At 33.3% G+C, this 25,615-nt stretch overlaps 1 long non-coding RNA gene across 1 annotated transcript; it reads right to left on the reverse strand.

The window, feature by feature from the left end:
• Window positions 1-835: 835 nt before the first annotated feature.
• On the reverse strand, window positions 836-25,405 carry LOC149545130 (uncharacterized). Its single transcript, XR_016353531.1, has 6 exons — window positions 25,250-25,405; window positions 14,596-14,645; window positions 13,325-13,389; window positions 12,917-13,005; window positions 6,436-6,608; window positions 836-1,526 (listed from the first exon to the last, which is right to left on the reverse strand). It is a non-coding gene; the product is annotated as an uncharacterized LOC149545130 (long non-coding RNA).
• Between the last annotated feature and the right edge of the window lie 210 nt (window positions 25,406-25,615).

Below are 25,615 nucleotides of genomic sequence, written 5' to 3' on the forward strand. Positions count from 1 at the left end.
TCACAAATTCAATGCAGACGTATAATGAAGATGAGAGCCTTTGAATCAGGCATGGATATCCATCCAATAGTGTGCATGGAGTTATTCTAGAATGCTCTGTAGATACGTATGCAAAACATGGAAGTGGAAACAAAGCGTGTGAATTGTTTGACAGTCGCCTCAAAAGGTGAGTCTCATGGAATGCATTGAGTGCAAACACAAATCAGGCACGCGAGCTTCTTGACAATATGCTTCCCAGACTTTTCATTGTATAGAGTACTATCCATGCCCCACATTTCTGTAAGAAAATTAATTTAGTGAAAAGACATCTCCAAACTTCCAAATAAATTCTATTGGTTGTGTAAAACCTCCATCTCTTTCATTAAAGATTAGTACTCCAAATAAATATACAACTACAATTAATGGACAAGCCACAAATTATAAGCATGCAATCAGTAGATATTATACCTGAACCGTCTATGATAAGAATAAGCATGCACCAGTATTGTGATATTATAACAGACTGATCATCAATATGCCACCACAGAAAATAAAACGAATCTTTTTCTGCACAATTATAGAAGAAAGAATAGAAGGAATTATTGCCTGCAAGTTATACCAACCCAGGGGCAGTTATACGTATTTTCCAGCCTTGTATTCTTGAGAAAATTGCCTCTGGCCACATCAGTGACATGTAACAGAATCAGACATATCACCTAGCATAGAAGTCGCAAGATTGAAAGTACAGATTCGAAACACAAGCCCATCATTGTCAAAGCAATATCTACATAGATGGCATATTCAAATTGATATATGAAACATAGCAGTCCAATTGACCGCAGCATTCACATCATAATTATAAGAAGCAATAGTAATAGAAGTTATTTAGCAATCAATGTATTGTTAACAAGGTTAGGTGTGAGCATAACCAAAATAATTCAGCTATTTGACAAACTAAGAAGACGAAGTGAGATAGAAGTTCCTTATTTTAGTAAACCTTCCAAAAAGGAGACACCACACAAACTTTGCCAGTAGCAATAGTGAGCCACATTGGCTTTGCTGAACTTTTACAGAGGAAAACCACAAACTTTTAAAAAAATTGCAAAAGAGCACTCCTTCGAGCAAGTTCTCTGAATAACCCTATAAACTGTTATAAAAAAGTCACCTAACTGAAATATTTGAGGACTCCACTTGGCTCATTGCCTACTACAAACTTTACAGAGGAATCCAGGTCAGCAAAATGACAATACATATTTCTAACTGTTGTAAGCAACTGATGGAGTTGGATATCTTTAATTTTTCGGTTATTACAGTCAATATGATCTTGCATCTCTTGATGAAGTAGTGCCTTCCAACTGCCTTGAAAAACATGTGACCATTCTGAATCAAAACTGTCTCTTATCGATTGTTCATGGAGATTTGGCTTTTTTGCCATTTCTGAATGCTGAAAAGCTTTTATTACTCTAGCACTCGCTTTCTGAAGAAAATGGATGCATTTCTTCGCATTCCAGAAGAATGGATGTTTTTGAATGTCGTTTATTTCCATCCTGAAATTAAAAAAATTAACACAATAAATTAATTTATATATATTAATAGAATGAGACTCTGTAATAAATTTTATTTAAAACTGTCTTACAGCTGATAATGAGAAAAAAGTGTCTCTAGTTATCACATGCTTCGGGGAGATGACGTATGGCGAAAATATCATACTCCCCTTTTTAAATTTTTTCTTCCCAATTAAGACAACTTTTGCCAAAGGCATGCTCTCCCCCAGACAAACAATAAAAAATCAATAATGTCAAACAGAAAAAATCCATTTTTGTCGTTTGTTGATTTTTCTCTACTTCCTTTGACATTCATCCATATGATGCATGACCTGTCATAAAATTACATTGGTAGAAATATATCATGTTTACCAATAGCAGTAATTATATTAAATATATTAAACAATTCAATCTAATTATAACAATCACCTATATCTAACTCCAAATAGCTAACAAAAAATCATTTGAAATATGTATATTTTGAATTTAAAAATGTTTAAAATATTCTTTAATAGCATCCACAACAAATTTTAAACTCAAAAAATGTCACCAATACTGGAAACTCATATTAATTGCCTTTCAAATGAAGTCCTTCAGCATATCATAAGCATTATCTTAAGTCAATAATGCCAAGACTGGATACACATCATAAAAATAAGTGCACAGATCAGCGAACCATATTGCATAGTTAATATAAGTTCGAGTGTGGGAAGCTAAGAATTAACGAGAGACTAGAGAGATTGACTACCATAATAAATAATTAAATCAATGTTCAATTCAGAAGTTGTGATTATCGAACAGATATGTGAATATGTTTAGCATCGTTGGCAAGTTCAAATATTTGAATATTCGCTGGCAGAGAGATAAGTTTCAATATAAAAGTAGAGGTTGTGTCCAAGACAGGAACCAGTTACAATGGACAAGAATTCTCATCTTGACAATTATTGAAACGAATGGGGCATTCAACAAACTACAGATAACATCTTGATCTGTGCAAGAAAGTTGAAAGTAGCATGTAGCAAAGCATATCTCTACAGAGACAAAGATTGAACAGGAAATAAGAAACGATGAGGAGTAATAATGGCAACAACAATCATCTATTAATTAATTTTGCAAAGCTCTAGTGGTGAATATGAAGCGTAAGTCAGCAACACCATGTATTTCAGCAGACAATGGTTATCATCGAATCAAAGAGAGTCCTCAACGTATTGAAGTCCAAAATTATTAGTGACTGTAAAATGCTATGGCAGCGACTACAGTGGGTAACATTCAAGAAGTTTTATAGATAATTTGATTGACACAATGATCAGTATGATGGTGATTTTGCTATACATATCAACAATTATATGTTTGATTTGTAAAATTGATGGAAATATTATGAGTGTATGTACTTCTTGAGAGATAAGTTAATCAAAATAAGAGGATGGATAGCTGATTGATGGAAATATTGTCATTGATGTCAAAGGCAGTCATAAGATTGTGCAAAATTGTCATTGATGTCAAACCCAACCAAAGACTTCTTCTAGAATTATAACATATGAATATAAAGTTAACAGCATGCAATGACTGCAATGAAGAGCAAGCGAATAAATACAGATGCATTTATCAGTAATCCAAGAGGAAGAATTCATTCCTAAACTCAAACTGCTAAGTTTGGGACAAAAACATGTAGTTTGAAGAAAGTGAAAGTAGTGATTAAAAGAGTGATAACTATTACAAAGACTACTAAACAATCGGATTAATGTGTGCTGCAATCACAGGTCTATAAGTAACAACTACTATCCAAGTCAGTGATAATAAATTTAAAGTCAGATTTAAAAAGTGACCATGTTTCAAATAGTGATCATGATAAGAATTGTTTATAAACATAAAGCATACGGCAGTTCCTTTGTAAAGACAACGTTAAAACCTGACCAAAGACAGTGCTGAAGCAATTATAATTAAATTTGTAAACTTTTTCATCTATTCTCCAGGCCATCAGTTTAATAGAAATTGATATAAATAATAATAATCCAGGAAATTATATATACTATAATTATTATAAAGAATATCAATTGATCAGTTGTTTGACCGATTATCAAACCATGCATTAACTTGTGTGTTGACCAATTCATATTGACAATTTTTTAACATTCGTGACTATCTACTATGGTTGATTGTGCTCAATGTGGAGGCATGACCACAAAGGAACATGTCACTAAGTACTGCTCTTTCAATAGACATATTTGGCACTCTTGGTGGAATGTGTGGAACCAATCCTGTTGGCATGTTTCTTCACTGGCAGAATTCTTTGCTCGTTGGGGTAAGGCTCCTGTCAAGATTTCCTTCTTGAAGTTGCCTGGACTCTTGGACCCTCCTTTATTATTTGGCATATCTAGTTGGAAAGGAACTGTCATATCTTTAAGGATGAGTTTTTAAAGATTTTTCGCTTATGGTGGAAAACTCTCCATTCTTCGTAGGAAACTATTTTTGCAAAATGTGACACTTCTGAGGCCATGGAACCAAGGGAGGATATTTTCAAAACTTGTCTAAATATACCCCCCTCGCATGGAAATCTGCTAAGAAAGATGTGTAGACATCCCTTGCGAAAGATAGATCAAGTGGGGAAATGGAGTGCCCCCTCCCCCCCGCAAGGTATTCTTAAAATCAACACAAATGGATCTTCCAAGGGAAATCCAGGCCCCTGCTGGCATTGGTGGTGTTGGTAGAGATAGTAAGGGGGATATCCAGTTCGTGTTTTTTATTTATAAAGGTCTTCAAACTAACAACCTAATGGAGGCCATAGCTATTTTATATGCTATGAAGAAAGATTGTGACCTTGGTTGGAGAAGGCTTATCTGTGAATTTGATTCACAAGTGGTCATACGTCTATTGAATCAGCAACATTCTGAAGTTGTTAGTTGGAAGTTAGCTTTGATTGCAGTCCAGATTCATAATTTGTCTACTTCTTTAGAGTCTGTTACTTTCACTCATATTCCTAGGGAATATGGATACAGTTGTTGATTGTTTGGCGAAGTGGGCTTCTGACCATATGTGTAATTGGAACATTGCTGATAAGACTCAACTTCCGATGGGCTTGTCCCATCACCTTGATTACTTGGTTGATCTTGACAGGGCTGTCTGATGCCCTTTCTCTATTTCTATTTGTTTCTCTTTCAGCTTGAATAAATTTTCACCCCTCCAAAAAAAAAAAAAAAACTGTTCTTGATAAATATTAACATAGATTTAACAAATACAATCAAGAATTCACACTATATTGTTAAATTACACTAACTCTTAACCTGGTATCAAAGTCAAGTTGATGACACTAAGTAGATTATTGCAGATTGTGACCAGAGAGCCAAGTAATAGCAGGTCAGTCAAAATGCAATGACTTGGGATAAACAACTTGGGAGCCCCCACATGAGATGCACTTTATCAATTTAGGGCTGACATATTATCTCATGGTTGAAGTGAATAACTTCTGTTGCTTTGGCCAAGTGATCATCTGGATCAGATAAAGCAAAGCACTTGTAAGAGGGGGAGGGTATTAAGGAGCGAGTAGTTCATTATTGAAAAAGAGATCAACTATAATTTTAATTTTATAATAGCGAGAGAACCAACAATAATATCGTTGACTGAATGGACGCTATCAATTATTAAACATAGAGACATTTACATTAGATGACCTTTGGTAGATATTTTAAAAATTGGAAGTTTGTACTATATTGTTAAATTTGGGGATATAAAGTATGGGTTTAAAATTATTTCTGTAGCTTTGTTTGTATTTCGTTGTGGGGACTACCGGATGTAATGTGTAAAAAAGATACAACAAACGGATCAATATTCTTTTAATGGATTATTGGCTATGTTACTATTTAAGCCGATAACCATTATCGGGCCCCATTACATACTCAAGCTCATTAGATACTAATATTTGGTACTACCCTTATATTATTGGGTTAATCAACACCAGTTATACATTGTGCATGGATTGTTCATTCATCATGACGACTAGTGCAAATTCCTTTTGATAGTGTTTGTTGTGAATCAAATTAAATGAAATAATCAAGAATATACATATGATAAATAATCAGAATTTCAACATTAAGAGTATTTTTGCTGAGGAAAACTCTTCATTGATAGAGCTCTGCATGAGGGTGAACTTGCTGACTGAATCTCTGAAAACAAGAGCAATCTAATCAGAGCCTGTGTGGTGTACCATGAGCTGGTTGGTTGATTGTGAATCGAGAGTTGCCTGCCTGTGAGCATGTGTATAAGGAGTTGCCTGCCTGTGTGTGGGGCAATCGTTAAATTAAAAATTTAGTCTATTTTATATTGTCTGAAGTTATCAGTGTGTAGCAATCAAGTTCTTTCTTACAGCATTGATGTATTAATTGGTGATTGTATTGAATATGTTAAGAGTAAGACTATGGTATTGGAACTACACTTGATTAGTGTGTATTTGATTTGTGAACAGATCTACATACTTATTCTGAGAAACAATTTCATTAGTACAGTGTTCATTATATTAGAAACTATGTGATCTTTGAAGAAGGCAGAATTATTGATTGATTGTTGAAGACTTGAATCATAAGCATTACATTTTGTAGTTGTTTTGAAAACTCAATCAAGGAACTACTTTTGCAGGCTTTTTTTGGCCCTTGAGTTAAGAAGGTTTTTCCCAGGATTATTGTACACGGATTATCGGGTCAACAGGAGATTAAAGTTCAAAAAATACAAGTGTGTCTTAATTAACTAAATGGTTGCCACTAGCAGCTAGAACTGCACAACGTTATAAAATAAAATAAAATGTTTTATTCATTAATGAAAATCAATTACATAGTAATAAATTAAATAACACTTACCAATTCTGTTGCATTAATGAAAATCAATTACATAGTAATAAATAAAATAAACTAAATAACCTTACCAATTCTATTGTAATCAAAGCTGGGGCTAGCTTTAATTCTGTTGCTTATATTGAAACCAGAAATTTTTACACAGAGACTCTCATCTTGAAACTTCAGCAAAACATTATTTGGCACCAAGTCTCTGTGAATGATCGTTTTGTCGTGAATGTATGAAAGATCAATCATTATTTCCCTATATCAGAAAAAAACAATTTATAAGTATTTTTTATGAGGCAAAACAGATTTGTGGGTGACTCTCTCAGGTCTGATGTGACAAAACTATAACTCAATCTCAGCCATGCTAAAACCAACAAAAGAATAGAGGAAACATTCCATTCCAAAAACAAAACAAAGAACACAAAAACATGAACTCAAAGCGACAAACAAACAGAGAACTTCATCAGTTCTCACTTCTTTATTTATTGCTACAAGATCCATTCTTTATTGATACAAGATTCATTCTTGCATGCTATTCTGATATTCACAGTGCATTTTTTATTTAAACACCCATACATAAATGTTTCCTCTTTACTGATTCTCGTATAATTTTCACTTTCCATTAATGTTATGACACTAACCAGAACTATGTAGCATATTTACTCAAGAGTGACACTTATTATCAGCCCATGGGAATTGAGGCAGTGAGTATTAGAAGTGGTTGTTATACACAATCAGACTTGTTATCAGTCATTCCCTTTTTATCGGAACTAGTTTCTGTATGTGGCTGGCTTTGAAACTGATCATCGATCATTCACAGGGTAAGTTTGACCCGATCAGATACATGTAGCACTTAAGCTTAGGCCTCATTCATACTTGTCACTAATCCATCAAGAAAGAAAATTAAAAAATAACTATTTAATTAAATTCTATTTATGATCTATTATTTGTTTTTCTGTTAAATACAGTTCTGACAGAAGTCAATTTCATATAAAGCTAAGTCAATATCCTAGTTGATTCAATAAATGCCCTCCCTTTTTCTATCAAACTAAGTCAATATCTATGCAAAGAGTAGTTTCAAATTCTGTAAAAGAAACACTAAAGAATTATTCCATCTTCAGCAATTACATTAACTTATGAAGTAGAAGTAAAGAGCAATATGAAAATCGCTAGTATAAACCCATCCAAAAGTGTGTAGGTGAAATCTATAACATAAAACTCTATATAATCACTATTATAGTCCTAAAAATCTGGAGACTTCGGGGACAAGGGTCAAAAGCAATATAAACGTTTTAATTTAAATCACATTTTGTATAAAGGAAAATGACAAATTTTGTCATTCCGAAGTTAATTCCAGCATTTACGACTCTTTCCCGATACTTGTTTTCTGTGCTTTGAACACAATAATGTCTGAATAAAAGGCCAGCAATAATAAGAGAGTATCAACTATTCTAATTTCTAAAATGTGGATGTCTTTTAAGAGTATCAACTAATGAACCTGTCACATGCTCTAGGAATCCAAAGTTTGGTCTGTATTAAAAAAAATGTACATTTTTGTCCTTAGAGAAACAAATTAATGCACATGAAATTGAGATGAATGTTTTTTAATATTTATATCAATTAAGTTACAATCTTAATCTACATACATTGACTAAACAAGCAACAAACTAATATGAAAAACAGTGATTACAGCCAAACAACTAATATGAAGAACATTCATTATACAGGGAAATGGGAATGATTCAGATAAGGCAAAGATCCTAATTGAAACGTCAAAAACAAAAAAAAACTAAGAATGATTCAGATATGGCAAAGACAAAAAAACTAGGGATTCGATTTTTTACATTTAAGGCTTAAAGGTTCTGATACATATTATATAGAGAAGAGACATTCAATACAAAGAAGCCAGCAGCAGCATGATCAATAGATATCAAATAAACGATGTGTAAAGCAGAGTTATTCATGGAACAATTGAAAATTACAAAATTAAAATTAAAGTGTTGCATGTTATATATGTGTTGGATGGTAAAATCAGAAGGCTCGATATTACCCAGAATCAGGACATGAATCATGAAATAATAAAGATATGACTGCAAACTACAACCATGTCTTTACCCGTTGAAAGTATAGCCAGGATTTCTTAAGGAGCAATTTTATCATAGGTTTAATATCTGCAAAGGATTTACATCATCAAACAAGTATTTGGAAGAAGGCAACTTACACATCTCCAGATCATTGGTACTGTCAATTCACACTTGGTCACCATATTAAGAGAAAATGAGTCGGAGAGATTGTTCTGAAGAGTTAAAGATTAAGAAACAGCATGGAATGGGGTCAACCCATGCCATATCATCGTTAATATGCCATAATGTGCGTATGGTGATATGGTCTTATGTGTAAACATTACAGAGATAGCCACCCAATAATTATCTTATCATAATTTAATTTTAAATAGGTATTATTTGGTTAAAGCAGATACAACTTTTCAGTTTGAAAAGTCACGGTTTTTAGTTGAAAAGAATATAAATAAAGAAACATATAAAAAATAAAAGTAGTGGTGTGAAGAATATGAAGTGAGAAACAGTGTGGCTGCGGAAAAGAGTATATTTGATATAATAAGGAAGATTGCTAATGAAAATAGTCAGTGTGAATTTAAAGCAGGTGTGAAGAATGTGTGAGATATGATATAAGGGAGAATAAGTTAGCATATTTAGAAGTGTAAGTGCAAGTAAAAGGAATATATATATTTATATAATCAGATTTTCAATCTGATATATATATTTATCAGAATATAAAGAAAGTGAAAGTGCAAGAAGAAAAATATTAGTTAACTCTGAAGTTAGAGAAGGAAATAAATTATATCTATCATCAGGTTGAGTAAGCAATTATATAAAGGTGAAATTTAAGATTTTTCATCAGCAATGAGAATAAGAACTTTCAATAAATTGGAACCTACCAAGTGTGGGAGTAGGAGCTTCCAGAGGCTTCATATTTTATATGAGCTTCATAATGGAAGCTCATACAAATTGTCTTTCAAATGAAGTCCTTCAGCATATAGTAAGTATTATCTGAAGTCAATAACACCAAGACTGGATACACGTCATACAAATAAGTGCACAAATCAACGAACCATAGTGCAGAGTTAATATATTCAGTGGTGCTTTGATTGAGAGTGGGAAGCTAAGAATTAACAAGAGACTATAGAAATTGACTAACATAACAAATAATCAAATCAATGTGCAATTCAGAAGTTCTGATTATCAAACAGACATGTGAATATGTTTAGCATCATTGGAAAGTTTCAATATAAAAGTAGAAGTTGCGTCCAAAACAGGAACCCATCACATTGGACACAAGAAATCTCATCTAGATAATTCTCGAAAAGAAAAGGGCATTCAACAAACTACAGATAACATCTCGATGCGTGCTAAAAAATTGAAAGTAACATGTAGCGAAGCATGTTTCTACAGAGATGAAGATTGAACAGAAAATAAGAAACAATGAGGAGTAATAATGGCAACGACAATCATCTATTGATTATTTTTGCAAAGCTTTGGTGGTGAATATCAAGCGTAAGTCAACAACACCATGTATTGCAGCAGAGAATGGTTATCGGGAATCAACGAGAGTCTTCAAAGAATCAACGTTCAATATTATTAGTGACTGTAAAATGTTATGATAGCGACTACAGTGGTTAATGTTCAAGAGGTCGTATAGATAATTCGGTTGACACAATAATCAGTATGACGGTGATTTTGCAATACATATCAACAATTATATGTTTGATTAATAATATTGATGGAAATATTAGGAGAGCGTATGTACTTCATGAGAGATAAGTTAATAAAAATAAGAAGACAAATAGCTGATTGCATTGATGCCAAGGCTAAGATATGAATCTTCAGAGGTAAATGCATTAACAGTAATACAAGAGTATGCAAGAAGAGCATTGATGAATCCTTAATAAGGGGGAGTACAAGTAAACATTCAGAAGGCGAGCAATTGATGACGTGTGTTGATACTTGCCCTTTGCCATTGATGTTAAACAGGAGGGATAAAGAAATGCAGAGAGCTGGAAGAAATCAGGAAGTATTGCCATCACTGACAAAGGGGGAGATTGATGGAAATATTGTTATTGATGAGAAGTTCATATTATCAAGTTAAACATCATTTAATAGTTTACTAGACCAAAAATAGATAACTACATATGGTGGTATATCTCCAACACTCTGGTGTATTTGGTCAATAACTTCTATATTTGTGGAGGATAATCACATTGTTGCTGATTAGTGACCTCTAGCATCACCAAACCCTATGTTTCCTGCTACACCTAATCATGTCATATCAATCTCTCTATCCACTAGAGTGACACCACTCTAAGCCCCCCATTTGATAAGGTTCTAAGTACCACTTTCCTATCTTCCTATTCAAACTTCATCTCCATTCTATTTTTTAAAGTGAAATCATGGAGTGACTTCATCCAAGTCATGTTGAGAATAGCATTGTAATTTGGCATGTTGACTACAAATCAAATCCTGACTACATCATAGTCTCCCATCTGAATGTATAGATCATTTATCAAACGTCCACTAAAGAACTAACTTGTTTCCCTTGTATACACTTCTCAGCCTCAAGGTTATTCGCTTCCGCAGAATCAAATTATTATTCTTCATCCTCAAAGATTGACTACACAACTGGAAAATACTTGAGGTGTTGTCTTTCCTTTATTGGAAATTTGTGCGAGAGATCCCAAGGCTCCTTGTAATAAAAACATCATTTCTTCCTCCTTAATTCATTCAGTTGATCATTGTCCAACTTCTATATTTCATTTCTACATTGAGAGATCCTTCTTATCCTTGTCATTTTTAGATGCAAACCCCTTTGAACGAAACTTGTCCTATGAAGAAGACAAGCAATCAGAATCATTAATTATTATTGTTTAGCTTTTCTAATTTCAATTACTTCACGAAAATCTAGGTTTCTAAATCATGTTAAATACTCTTTCAAATTTATGTAATAACTAATGACATTAAAATTGTATCAAGGAACGAGATTGTTACAACTGTCTAGTGTGGGACCTCGTGTTAGTGCGTTTGTATATCCTATTTCTTTCCTATTTCTATCTCCCTTAAAATGAAGAGAAAACTTACAAAATCCTAGAGGTTACTCCACAGGGTCCAATATTACCCCTCAATTTGCAGAACTTCCCAAGGTTGTGTTTTTCAGATTTTTCTTTAGAGATCAATAGTTATTTTCTGGCACGCCTGGGGGATGATTTTATGATGAATAGGTTCTCAAGTTCAATTGGCAAGGAAAAAGGGATATTCTCCAAAGACCAAAAATATCCACACATTAATATTTCATCATCATTCTTTGTAATAGACAATTACACTAAGTTTTTATTAGTGATTACAATATTCTCAACCTTATCATTTTGGCTCAAAAATAGATAACAAGCACACAATATTGATCTATACTCACCTTTTACAATATATTATTTCTATTTCATTACTTAATTTATGCTCTTTGTTTCTAGAAGCAATTATAATCATTAGTTATTCTTGTGTGGCTTTTCTAATTTCATTTTCATCATGAAAATATAGACTTTTGAATCATATTAAATGCTCTTTCAGACTTGAGACGTAATATCTTGAGATATTAAAATAGTATTAAGGAATGAAACGATTACTATTGTTTAGTTGCTAGCATATGATCTTTGAATATCACGATTTGTATATTTAATTCCTTTCCTTTTTTCATCTCCTTAGAACAGAGGGCCAATGTCTAAAATCCTAGAGGTTGCTCTACAGAGCCAAAAATCTGAGATTCTAGAAGTTTCTCTAGAGAACAAAATATAGAACCCCTATTTCCAGAACTTTCCAAGGTTGTATCTTTTAGGTGTTAGCTTTAGAGACCAATAGTTTGTTTTTAGCACAAGTGGTGGGATGCCTTTAATGATGAATAAATTCCTAAGATCAATTTCAGAGCTCTTCACAACAAGTTTAATGATATGTGGAAATGTAAGAATTTCCCACTAACTAATAGGGAACAAAAGAGAGATGCTCATTGGTGAATTGAAAGAAATACATTTCAAGTGCTAAAAATATATAAAGAGAAGGTCAATAATCAAGATTTTAAAACCTATTACTTAGTTACACTAGAATCTTTACAACGATAAAATCTCCATTCAGTTATATATAAATAGTTACATAAGCATATATTATTCAACAAAACATATAATTTACAGCGATGATCTTGCACTATATATATATATATATATATATATATATATATATATATATATATATTCTACAGTGCTCACAATTCAATTATAAGACTGGATTTCCATTCTCTTAATCCATTACAGACTAAACAACATGTAGCATATGTTAAAAAATATTGGAGCCCCTAAAATAAACTCTTAAACAAAGCTTTAAGAAATCAAAGAATCTCTATTTTAAAATTAAATCAATGTGCAACTAAGCATGTATCTTATGCACACCTTTAAGACTGAATTTTTTTTATTGAAACTACTCTTTAACAGGAATGGTAATTGTTTCTTACCCATCTTTCCAATTCCGTCCATTCTAGCAAAGGCATAAAAGCCATTTTCCATCGAACTCTGTGGAACAAGTTTGCGTCATCTCCTACTGCTGCCATTTTGAAGCAGAATTAAAAAAACTGGTCATAGGTCAAGCATACAAAGAAGAATGAATAGCTAAGGACATTAGGGTCAGGGTTAGGACATTTGAATCAAAGTTTTAAAAAATTAAGGCTTATAGAAAACAATATTATATCCACAAGTAACCTACACTTTAATATTTTAGTTATTTATTTTTAATCTAAAATATGAATTATTTATTTTTAAATCTAAAATAATAAAATTTACAGAATTGCAAAAGAAAAAACTTCACAGGGCAAAAATATCACCAGCAATAGACTTCTGTTATGATACAAATAACTTATACTAACCATGCATCTGATCTTCCAAATTGGAAGCATCTGTCCAGGGGTTGCTCAGCCAACTTCTAGAAGCCCTGAAAATCCACAAAGGAGTGCAAGATTAAATGGGAGGTTAGCAATCAAAATATGTATAGAATTAACATAAGGAAGAGGGATACTATTGTGATTACAATAAAATTCTTTCCTCCATTGATTAAAATTTAAAACCCAATCCTTTCCAAGCTTCAACCTATAAATGTCCAATTCTTGAGTACATAACCTCACTGCAAACAGTAAAATCCTTCAAAACTCGTCGAAGTTCTAATGGTGACTGGGTTAACTGAGATATTGATTAAAATAACAGTCAAAACAATACTTTTACAACTAAATGACTATCAATAGCGATTTGTTGCTTAAAGGATATCCTCTTATCTTAGAAAACAATGATGCAAATATAGTGCCAAAGACAAATGAAAGATACAAAACATTCAAAGGTCAATAGAAGCAAGATCAAAGAAAAAAAAAAGGTACTATTCAAGAAATAATACATTATAGTATGAAAATATATATATATATATTTGGCAAGAGATATCCTTCTTCAGATGCCTCTTACACCTCACAGTGAGTATGAAAAAAATTGATGCCTCGAGAAGGATGTCTCTTGGCATATATTGTAGCAGTTGTGGCACAACATCAAAGACATTTAATATTATAATAATTTATTGGTTTATTTTGTTATTTTAATTACAATCTATTTCAATGATCCTGTTAAAACCATGAATCAGGGACATAGGACAGCAGTAAATGATGTCCAAAACAAATAACAATGAGAGGAAATCAAATCTTATAACAGTGATCCAAGGAAATTTTGATGTGATGGCAAGGAGGTGATGATCAGTATTACATGGAAAAGAGTGCATTCATAATGAAAATGAAAATAATCATACCATTGTCATAAGGAGGAGATATCCATGCATTTGAGACTGCCTTCGTTACAAAGAGGCCATTGAAGACAAGAACAAGCGATGTAAGTTTCACTAACATTAAGATCTTTTCTCTGATGGTAAATAAGGACAGACTTCAAAAGGTCTTTCATTAAGATAGCGGTAATGGAACCGATATCTCTAAAGCTATGAGTGCATTGATTTTCAAGATCTAAGGACAGTTTCGTAATATTATGAACAAATTGCTTTTAAGGAAATAGAGAACCATAAAGATTTACAATTAGTGATCACTTTAAACACAATTGGGGAGCATTAAAAAGAGAAATGCAGTCATTGTAGAGAGAAAACAATACGTACCACAGCCTTTGGTAACCAGTGATCATCCTTGTATGTAGAACAGATAATGACTAAAGAAGATGAGATCAAGCAAAAGGTCAATTTCTCGAATTATCAGTAAATGAACAAATGAACAATAAATGAAGAAAGTTGCACAGAGGCATATTTATAATAAGGTAATATAGAAACCTTCAACATCTACAGCTCTAGCATAGCCTATCTCATAATTATGTGTAAGGAAAGGGTTAAGAAAGGTTCAGAGAAATGAAGATCACGGGTTAGATGTGTAACAAAGATCAATAGAAGAGAACCGATCTCGCGCCATATAAAGTATGAAACCCCCGTGAGGCAAACAGGTTACTGATAAAGTATAGTAAGCCAAATGTCATAATGGCTTGACATGAAAAAGAGCATAAAACAAATAAGAGAATCAAAGATGATATCACAACAGCCCAAAAGAGATAGGTCAAAGGACACACTTAGTATTCATTGAATGCATGTATTTCTGGATAGATTCACAGTAAATGACTCTTAGTTTCTTTCTAGCAAAATCAGTGCAATTTGTTTATTTCCGTCATAACAGTTTCTAGTACACCCAATTTCATTAAAAGCCGATGGAATAGTTGTTAAGTGTTTTAATTTCAGGATGTTCTGAACTCAATGTCTTCCTTTGGTCATTGTCTTAAAATGCAACTGCAATCTGGTTATAGATGGAGAAAAATGGAAATGAAGGGAGAAGATCAATATATGATTAGAACACAGGAATGAGAGTAAGGATTTCACAGTTCAAAAACACACTGTTTTAAAAAAAACATTAAATAATAATGCAAACCAATCACCATTTTGCATAACGATGCATCTCATCAGCATTGAGTAATGTAACATGTAAAGAGCACTTTAAAAACACAGAGAATGAAGGCATAAAATCTCTGAGTAAATAAGAGGACAACACTCGAGGTTTAATATTTCCAAAAGCTTACCTGTTATATTGAAAATCTGTGACAGACCAATAGAAAGGTCTCTTCAATAAGACCCACACAGCACTCCATGAAAACCCTCATTCATCATGGCAACATAGTCCCAACAGAGGCAAAATGTGAAATGAAAAAGCCAAGTGAATAGGCCACAGGTTTTATTAGGGTTTCACCAAGCCCTAAAAGGTTGAATGTGCCAAAGGAAGCCATTTTCACTTGTATTTTTTAATATAATTATGTTTATGTTTTTTTCGTCTATTTTCGTACCATCTGCAACAGCACTTTTCTTGTGAATACTGCATTTCATGTTTGGTAATCTGTTCCATCAGAAAAACTGGCAAAAACAACTATGACCCTCTTAAACTCGGCAGATTCTAGGCTGTTTCACCAATGGTTCATTGTGCGGAGCATCTGTCCAAAATTCAAAAGTTTGGTAGCAAGCTTGAACATGGATGAGTCATAATATTCCAAGTGTTATCAGAAGGACAAGTTCAGTCCATTGGTAAATTTATTATCGTTCATAAAATGACATGTGACATTTACATTTTTCTGAGCAGCCATCAGCTATCACCCGTGACTAAACAGCAGAAAATATGCACCTGATGTGGCTAAACTACAGTTATGTGATTTTTAAATTAATCAATAAATTGCAGAAACAGTCACATCAGGTGCATATTTTCTGATAGATAGACATCGCCTCAGCTCTCTGACATGCACTTTTTCCTCCTATTATTATCTACCTAAAGCTGGTGTCTGTAACATCAGCTATGGCACCCTGAATGCTTGGTTATGTTAAGCTGGAATACCATCAGTCCTTTCAACTGATGGAGAAATCTGGCACGTTTAGCTTCTCCTCCGTTAAACCTTGGGTATGATTTAACCCGAGTCCTTTTTTCCTTCCTCTATTCAGGTAAAAGCCCCCTATCAAATAAACTCTCTTAAGATCAAGATGATATGAATTTGAAGACAATATTTTGGAACTATTAGATAGTTTTATTTAAAGTTTATGATTGACATACTTAGTACAGCTTATAAATAAATAAATAAATAGTAGTTCTAGATGCGAGAAGAGAACACACTCTTTTGAATGTACATTATGTCTTCATTTTTTTCACGAGTTTTAGAAGATTGTCTTAGGTTGAATGAAATTATAGTAAAGGACAGCAAAATTGTAGACAAAATTTCAGACATAGTGAAAATATAAAAGAACAACAACACAACAATTTAACTATCACAACATACCACTATTAATGAGTTTAACAAATCTTTTAGCTTGGGTGAAGGTAGATATAGCTATCTTATATTCCCACTTATCATAACATAATGGTGTGAAAAAGGGCTTTAATATTAAGTCTCACCCATGGAATTCAATCAAATTCTTAAACATTCTATAATCTTTGTTGAACCAAAATTGCAACAAAATGCACCACACAAATGTGAAAGAGTGCATTCTATGATGGGTGTTTTCGAAGTCTAGTATGTTAAGTATTTCAATAGGGTTTATTTGTGATTCTTGGCTTCAAGTAATATGTTAATGGACTTAAGAAAATGCATAAACCTTTTCAAATGCATGGACCTTTTCATGATCTAAAATGGATGATTTTCTTCCAATTTCAATGTGATACATTTATACTCTCAAGTCACATACTCTAAACCAAGATGGATGTTCATAAAAAAACACTCTTGTTCAAACGTCCATGCTCATTTCTTATGAATTTATTCTAAAAATATTTCTATATTTTGACTCAAGAAGTCAAATCTTGTTTGATAAAATAGTTTAAGAAGCATAACATAAAAACTTTAACAAGACAAGGGTAGAACCTACAATTAATCTTAACAATAATAATAATTAATCTACTTTAAATTAACACATAATAATAATTAACCTTAATAATAATAATAAATAATTTAGGTTTCAATCGATTAACTATTCAAACAAAACCAAATCTTCATTTTACAACAAAAGAAAATTATAATAGAAAACTACATTTTATACTGATTCTAGTGAATCTTATTTCATATAATGTCTCTAATTTCCATAAAATATAATTTCTGTTCCACATTATGTCTCTATATTCTCCAAATCTCACATTAATTTCACTTGTTATTGTTCTTGTCATACAGCAATCTACTATCAGAGAAGGAAAGCCAATTCAGTTGGATACATTTTCTAACAATATTTTGCATCATCAAGAAGAGGGAAGTAATATTTCATTGAGGTGAGAGCACCAATCTTCTAACATCTTTTATCTTTCAAATCACAGAAGAATTGATAGTAACATATTTAAGTTTTTTTCTCATACATGTTGCCTCTCAGCTGCTTGCTCATGTTGTTTTTGTTATCAATATAGTCAAGTACAGAGGATATAGATCTCAATGGCTAGCATCTGTTTTGCAAAAGCAATAGCTTCATACTATCAACAACAAGGGAAGATGACTCAAGAATTTGAAGAAATGAGTATTGTTAATGTAGAAGGTGTCGATTGACAGGTATATTAATGCTTCTTTCACTGCTTAATATTTCATGTCAATGTGTATTCCATCAACATAATCAATAATAAATTTGTAGAAGTGTTTTGTGCTTCTTCTTTTTCGAAAATGATGTCATGTCAATGTGTATTCCATTGATGGCATTATCATAGCAGTTGGAGAGAGTGGATGGAGAGGATGATAAAAGACAAATGATGATTGCAATATGGATACGTAGTTTAGCCAACATCCTTCTCTGTATCGGGAAAATCTATGCATCAGTAAGCAGTGGATCTTTGGCTATCATTGCTTCCACAATGGACTCTTTTTTTAATGTATTGTGCGAGTGGATTTTGACTGCAATTTCATTGAAGAGATCAGATCCCTACATCTACCCAATTGGGAAACAAAGGATGAGACCATTGGTAAGTCTTCTCTTTCACTTGTTTCTTAGCTATTGAGAGATTTATACTTTCTATGGAATTGAACTAGTGGAAATGGTGATCAAGATGTCAACAATCAAAGAGATGGCAAATAAATGACAATGGAGGGGTCACTTATTCCATCAAAGTGGGATGACGTAATTTAGTAGAATATATATCTGCAACTACTAAAAAGTATAATAATGAAGTATCAATAATGCAGAAATAAATATTACATAATAATATGAGCAATGAATATCAATGATATTTCAATAATGAATTTCTTCAGCATATAATAAGTATTAAGGATTATCTAAAGTCAGTGATGCAAGACTGAATACACATCATACAAATAAGTGAACCATATGCAGGACTACAAGAAAAAAACAATATTGAAATAGCTTTACAGAATGTTGAATCACTGTCACAGTTTTACAGAATGTCGAATCACAATTTTTGCAGGCAACAATAGGAAACATGTTGATTCTCGATTAATTCAAAGATATTGATTAGGGTTAGGGTGTGGGCCACCAAAATGGTGTTTTTAAAAACAATAGGGGAAACCTTTACATAATGCTACACACCTGACCCTTCCTTTCTATTCTCCACATCTCAACTGTCTTCTAGAGTTAATGTATTGTTCTTATACAAACACATGATTGAGAGTTTTCCATCTATGTGATCAAGTATTAACCCTATTGCAATCATCAACTCGTAATACTTATAAAAGGTCATTTGCATTCAATAACTAGTAAAGCACATGGAAAGATTAATTGTTGGGTCCACATAATATGAATTAGTTTAGCACAATAGCTGGCAGGATTGCAGTAAAAAATAAGGACAAAAAGAAGATGGCGATAGAAATGTACTTCAGATGGCAAATGTACTTCAGATTGTGAATGAAGAACAAGCCAAAAAGGAGGGCCTTAAGAAAGTAGAATTTTGACCATGAGATGCCAAGATAGGTGTAGCAACTATTCATGTAATTTTACTTGTATTTGTATAGTACTAAGCTACCAATAGCAACTATTCATGCATTTTTACTTTTTAAAGGTGATCTACAAAGTGACATGGACAAATATGATAGTCTATTAAGAACAAATTTAAATCCATAAGCAGTGAGATAAGAACAAAGACAAACATAAACTTGCAAACCAATAAAAACACAGTGAAACTGATCTCCTAAAACATGACAGGTCTATAACAGTGGTCAAAATAAGAAAAACTGATCAAAAACACAATGGATGGAGATAATCCAATATGCATAATACAAAATTCAAAACTACAACCAACAATTTACTTAATCCCAAAATAGTTGAATCATATATCAGAATGAATGAACATTGTATATAAAGTGTCAATGCAGTGTTCTAGCTATTCAAAATTGAAGTAGAAAGTATCAATGCAAGTAAAACGATCAACTAATGTTGAAATCTATAGTCCTCCCACATCCTTTATGGTATTTCATCTCGAAAATTTCCCCACTCATCTCAATCTTGTTAAGTCCTCTTCAATTTCCACGTCAAAAGGAACACCGTCCTCTATTGTAATGAAATTGTGTAGTATGCAACATGCTAACACAATCTTTGTTTGAGTCATGATACTATAAGATGCCGCATGCCTCAAGATAGGAAAACATTGCTTCAAAATACGAAATGTGCGCTCAATCACATTCCTAAGAGAGGAGTGTTGGTGGTTAAATAGCTCGTGGGCGTTGTTGATTGGGTTTGCTTTGGAAAATTAAGTGGTATCATGTACACCGATAAGGGGTGAGAAATCTAGGAACATTTGGATAGCCGGCATCAACTAAATAGAATTTTCTTATACAAAAGAACAATAAGTATTATGATTGAAATAACATAAACACTATGGTTTACAATAATGACTATATAATCATTAGAAATATGATTTAATATACCAAGGCGGACTATTAGTGGATCTTCTCTTGATAGAGCCGAAGCAAGAACACAACTATCTATAGCTGAACCTTCCCAACCAACAAGAACGTATTGAAACTTGTAGTCAAAGTTACAAACACCCATTACATTTTGTGACAGGTTGCCTTTTCTATCACAATATTTTTCTTGGTTGTCCACATCAATGGTAGCTGGTATATGGGTCCCATCAATTGCTCTAACGCAATCCTAGAACACTAAAAATATAATAGTCATATACGTAACAATATACTCAAGCAACAAAGTACATGTCAGTAGGAGATTTACCTTGAAGTACGGATCAAAATGGTCCTTCTCAAGAATTTCTAGAGGGGTAGTTGGAGAAGGGGGCAAAAAGTAACTACCATGGAGCAATATGATTGCCTTCAAGACCTTGTGGAAGTAGTGACTCATAGTCTCTCTTGAGTGACCAAAGTTATGGCCAATCTTATGATTCCTTAGATTGTGGCCAAGGGTATGTAGGAACATGACTAGTTGTTCTTCCAATTTCATGTTTAGCATATCTTTAATGATCCCTCTCTCCCTTAGAATATTGGCAAGTTTGAAGAAAGCTCCTCTAGTCATACGTACTTGGTCATGGCAATCCGTGTCATTGGAATATATAATACATTTATGGAAAGGACAAGAAGCTCTTCTTCTTTTACATCGTTGTCTTCTAGCATCTTTGTAAGATGCTACTATGAATACTGCTTGGGCTACAAGCAAAACAACAAGTACACGCAAGAGCGTGATCTTCCTAACAATGCCTCTATAAACTTTTTTATCATCAGCAAGATCCATTGAACACCCTATAAACACGTATATAGATTTAATTTAGATTTCCATATCAATAAAGATGAGGAGAATGAATGAGAAGGCAAGGAAAAATTTGAAGAAAAAGGCATTTGACAAGAATAAAAGATGGACTCCATAACCTTGGTTGCAAACTCCCTGCACTAAAGTGAAAGCAACTTCATAACCTTGGCTATGAACACCCATTGAAGCCTAAAACATATCAAGAGATACTTGGAACTGTTATGACATTATGATCTGGTATGTGAATGACAGATATGACAAATATTTTCAAGCAATCTAATATGTATATGAATTTATCAGCATACACAATATATACTGACATTTTCCATAGCAAGAGGCTACCATTGTTTGAACAGAGTTTTAGGGGACTAGTTAAAAGAAAATGTATAGTAAAGAACATCCCTGACACCACTACCAAGAGAAATACCCACTAGTCTCTACCTCATCTGAGGCAATCAGAATATCTTGCAAGGACTCAAATTCATTCTCAACCTCAAATAGTGTGGTGTGAGATATAATGTATTACGTCCTAGCTGAGTCATTATTGAAAAAAATATATATATTCAGACCATTCAGAATGGCTCCAACTGTAACTCTGTTTCTTTATAATATAATATAATGACATGCTTGGTAGCATTTAAAGGTAATAGACACAAATAGATAATAGTTTAACATCCATATAAAATGCTTAAAATCAAGCAATATGTCCTTGATACAAAGTAGTTAACCTTGGGAAGTCTTGGTTTCAACTTCCACACAGACACTGCTAGAGAAATGGGGCCCTGTTTGTGACCCCTCAATTAGATGCATGAGCCTTTGATGTCCAGATTTTGCAATAAATTATCACAATGCCTCACCAGTACAAGTTTGGCATTAATAAAACACACAGAAGTTAGAAGATATGATATGCTTACTGTCAAATTTGATCAACATAAAATTCTACAGAATGTAATGAAGTTCAAGGATCCGATGAGTGCTATATTTACCATGAAAACATGTTAATGTCATTTCATTGCTCACCCAAAACCTAATGAAAATCCTTACATTCATTAATGCTACATCTGGTGTTGAATCGGAAGAAAACATGTGAGACATGACATGTTTACAATTAGAAGGATACCCATCTAACGAGCAGTGGTGTATTTACTTCCAAGACTAGCAGACACTTGGATTTAGAACCTAGCGAGAAAGAGAAATGTATAGGTTTTGCTTACTTGAGATTGTTATGATATTATGATCTGGTATGTGAATGACAGATATGACAAATATTTTCAAGCAACATAATATGTATATGTATTTATCAGCATACACAATGTATACTGACATTTTCTACAGCAAGAGGCTACCATTGTTTGAACAGATTTTTAGGGGACTAGATAAAAGAAAATGTATAGTAGAGAACATACCCAACAACACTACCAAGAGAAATACCTACTAGTCTCTACTTCATCTGAGGCAATCAGAATATTTTGCAAGGACTCAAATTCATTCTCAACCTCAAATAGTGTGGTGTGAGATATAATGTATTACGTCCTAGCTGAGTCATTATTGAAAAAAATATATATATTCAGACCATTCAGAATGGCTCCAACTGTAACTCTGTTTCTTTATAATATAATATAATGACATGCTTGGTAGCATTTAAGGGTAATAGACACAAATAGATAATAATTTAACATCCATATAAAATGCTTAAAATCAAGCAATATGTCCTTGATACAAAGTAGTTAACCTTGGGAAGTCTTGGTTTCAACTTCCACCCAGACACTACTGGAGAAATGGGGTCCTGTTTGTGACCTCTCAATTAGATGCATGAGCCTTTGATGTCCAGATTTTGCAATAAATTATCACAATGCGTAACCAATGCAAGTTTGGCATTAATAAAATACATAGAAGTTACAAGATATGATATGCTTACAATCAAATTTAATCAACATCAAATTCTACAGAATGTAATGAAGTTCAAGGATCTGATGACTGCTATATTTATCATTAAAACATGTTAGTGTCATTTCAGTACTCACCCAAAACCCAATGGAAATCCTCACATTCATTAATGCTACATCCGGTGCTGAATCAGAAGGAAACATGTGAGACATGACATGTTTACAATTAGTCTACCTGTTCAGGTATGGAATAGATGTTGATAGAGTTTATGGAATTTAGATTTACACAAATCTATTTTGTGCATGCATACCAACGTTCATGGTAATCTTATTTAGGATCAAATTCCTTGGAAGTGGTTTTTTTATGCTTCCCCTGCTGATGCTTATGCCATTAATTTGACATGCTTCTAATGGATTCATTGGGTCAAGTTCATCAGCTCAGTCGATTGGATCAACAAATGCTTTCAGTGCATCAATTTAGTTTTAAGATAAATCTGTCATATTTTTCTGTCAAATAACCAGTCAATTCTTGTTCAAACTAGGATTGAATATCCACAATGAGAAGGTATGGTATAAGATCATGCAGAAATATGACTATAAAAATAATTTGCTTGATTCTCAAGCATCATTCTTGTACTATGTTGGCTCCACCTCAAGCACACTTAAGTTCAGTTTTTCCAAAATTTTAAATCTCCTTTATTTATTTAACCTTGACAAGCTCAAAAACTATTTATTTCAGAGCACTCTGTCATTCCTACTTGAATTGTTCAATGTTTTCCATTGGAGTTACGAAATCTATTTGCGTAATTCTTGGAGATCCCATATCCATCTTTCCTTGTAGCCAGTCAATGAAATCCAAGAAAAAAATACACTGGAAGTTTGGTTAGAATATGAAATTCGTCATTCCCCACAGCTTTGCTCCAAATTCTTTGGACTATAGATCTCTATCGTTTATATGTTTGCACTTCTCCTGGTGTTCTGCAGACTTCTGAAACGAAAAATTTGACCAAATATAATGATGAACACTGCAAGGTCTTCTGAATGATTAATGAAAGAAAAAGTGAAGTTCAATAGTTGTTCTTAAGCATACACGGCAAGGTCTTATGAATGATTAATGACCCCATCATAAGCTCATTCATCCCGTGATGCTGGTAATATTATTTATTAAACAATATATGCTAGATTATGGAGGCGAACTTGTATTGTCTGACTGGCCATGGTAAATCCCTACGAAATTAGAGTCAAATGTTCATCCAGGATGCTTTACGTCTGCCTAGTTGAAAAGGGTTCTGCTTCATTCAATGCTGCAGAATAGTGACAGATTTAGACCCACAGAGAGGTGCACAGCATCTGGGAATTTTAGAAAGAAGACTTGCATATAATAAAATATTTTGAGGGGCAAAATCGAACATTATGTTACAGTGGACCCAACCCACTGAGATAAAGATAAAGATTGTGACCCATTGAAATCTCTATTGTGGATCACCAAACCTTCAACTAATGTAGAAATACTTTTGAAGTGAAAGAGAGATTTTCATGGTTTTCCCTTTGACTGTTGGGAGCCCAACAACTTTCAAATCCTAGTGGCACTGCTCGAATAGAAAAGCAAAAGGATTTGAAGCCCTGGCGTACGGATGGGAAGCCCTAATGTAAAGAGCAGGAGACGGTTAAGACCTTCAGTATGGAATGGACATTAAGATAGACTCTAGGGCCTAGGGTTTGTGATATTGAACTTGTAATTATTTTTTCACAAACTGTTCTGAAAGTTTTTAAAATGTACAATGGAGGAAAAGGAACAGGAATCACAACAAAAAAAAGCCATAGCCAGATTTTCAAACCCAGATCAAAATCTTTAGCGTAAATCCAACTTATGGATTCAGAGCTTATTTACAGGCATGCAAGGAAAATGACTACACATTTGAAAACTATAGTGAACTGAACAATGTAAAACAAGTTAAACGAGATTAAAAGCGCTGAGAATCTATAGGAAAAACAAAGCAAAAGCCCTTCCAAAGAACCACAAATTCGTGACCACATTGTTCAACAGTTCACCATACTTTTGGAATATAACCCCACCCAATAAGTTTTTTAAAAGGATAAAAAGGTATTCCGAGAATAATAAAAAATTAGAAAGACAGCAAGACGAGACGTATATACCTTATCAGAAGTCCCACCTGCTCAGAAGTCGAACCTTCAGAAATGCTTGAATGAAAAATCACGGAAGCTACTGGTGACGCTTGAGATGTTAAAAAGACCCTGCATTCTGAACGTGGAATATTAAAGTTGCTTGGTAGAAGCTTGAGCGACAAGAATGAATAATTCACGGACTCAAAAAGTATGCTATAGTTTTTGGGTTTACATATGGTGACAATGATATGGGACTACCTCGTACTCTTTTTCGAGAGGCGCTTGGCGCTACAAACAAGGCGTACATACCCTACCCCCCAGTGGGATTTGAACTTGTGACCTCTCTTTCAAAAGTACAAGTTCTCCACCACTAGGCCAACTCAAACTGTTTTTGAAGAAAGTAAAAAAGTGGA

The sequence above is a fragment of the Cupressus sempervirens genome, chromosome 7 (assembly GCF_028749045.1).
Source record: "Cupressus sempervirens isolate cs-2001-9-10 chromosome 7, ASM2874904v1, whole genome shotgun sequence".
Lineage (NCBI taxonomy): Eukaryota > Viridiplantae > Streptophyta > Pinopsida > Cupressales > Cupressaceae > Cupressus > Cupressus sempervirens.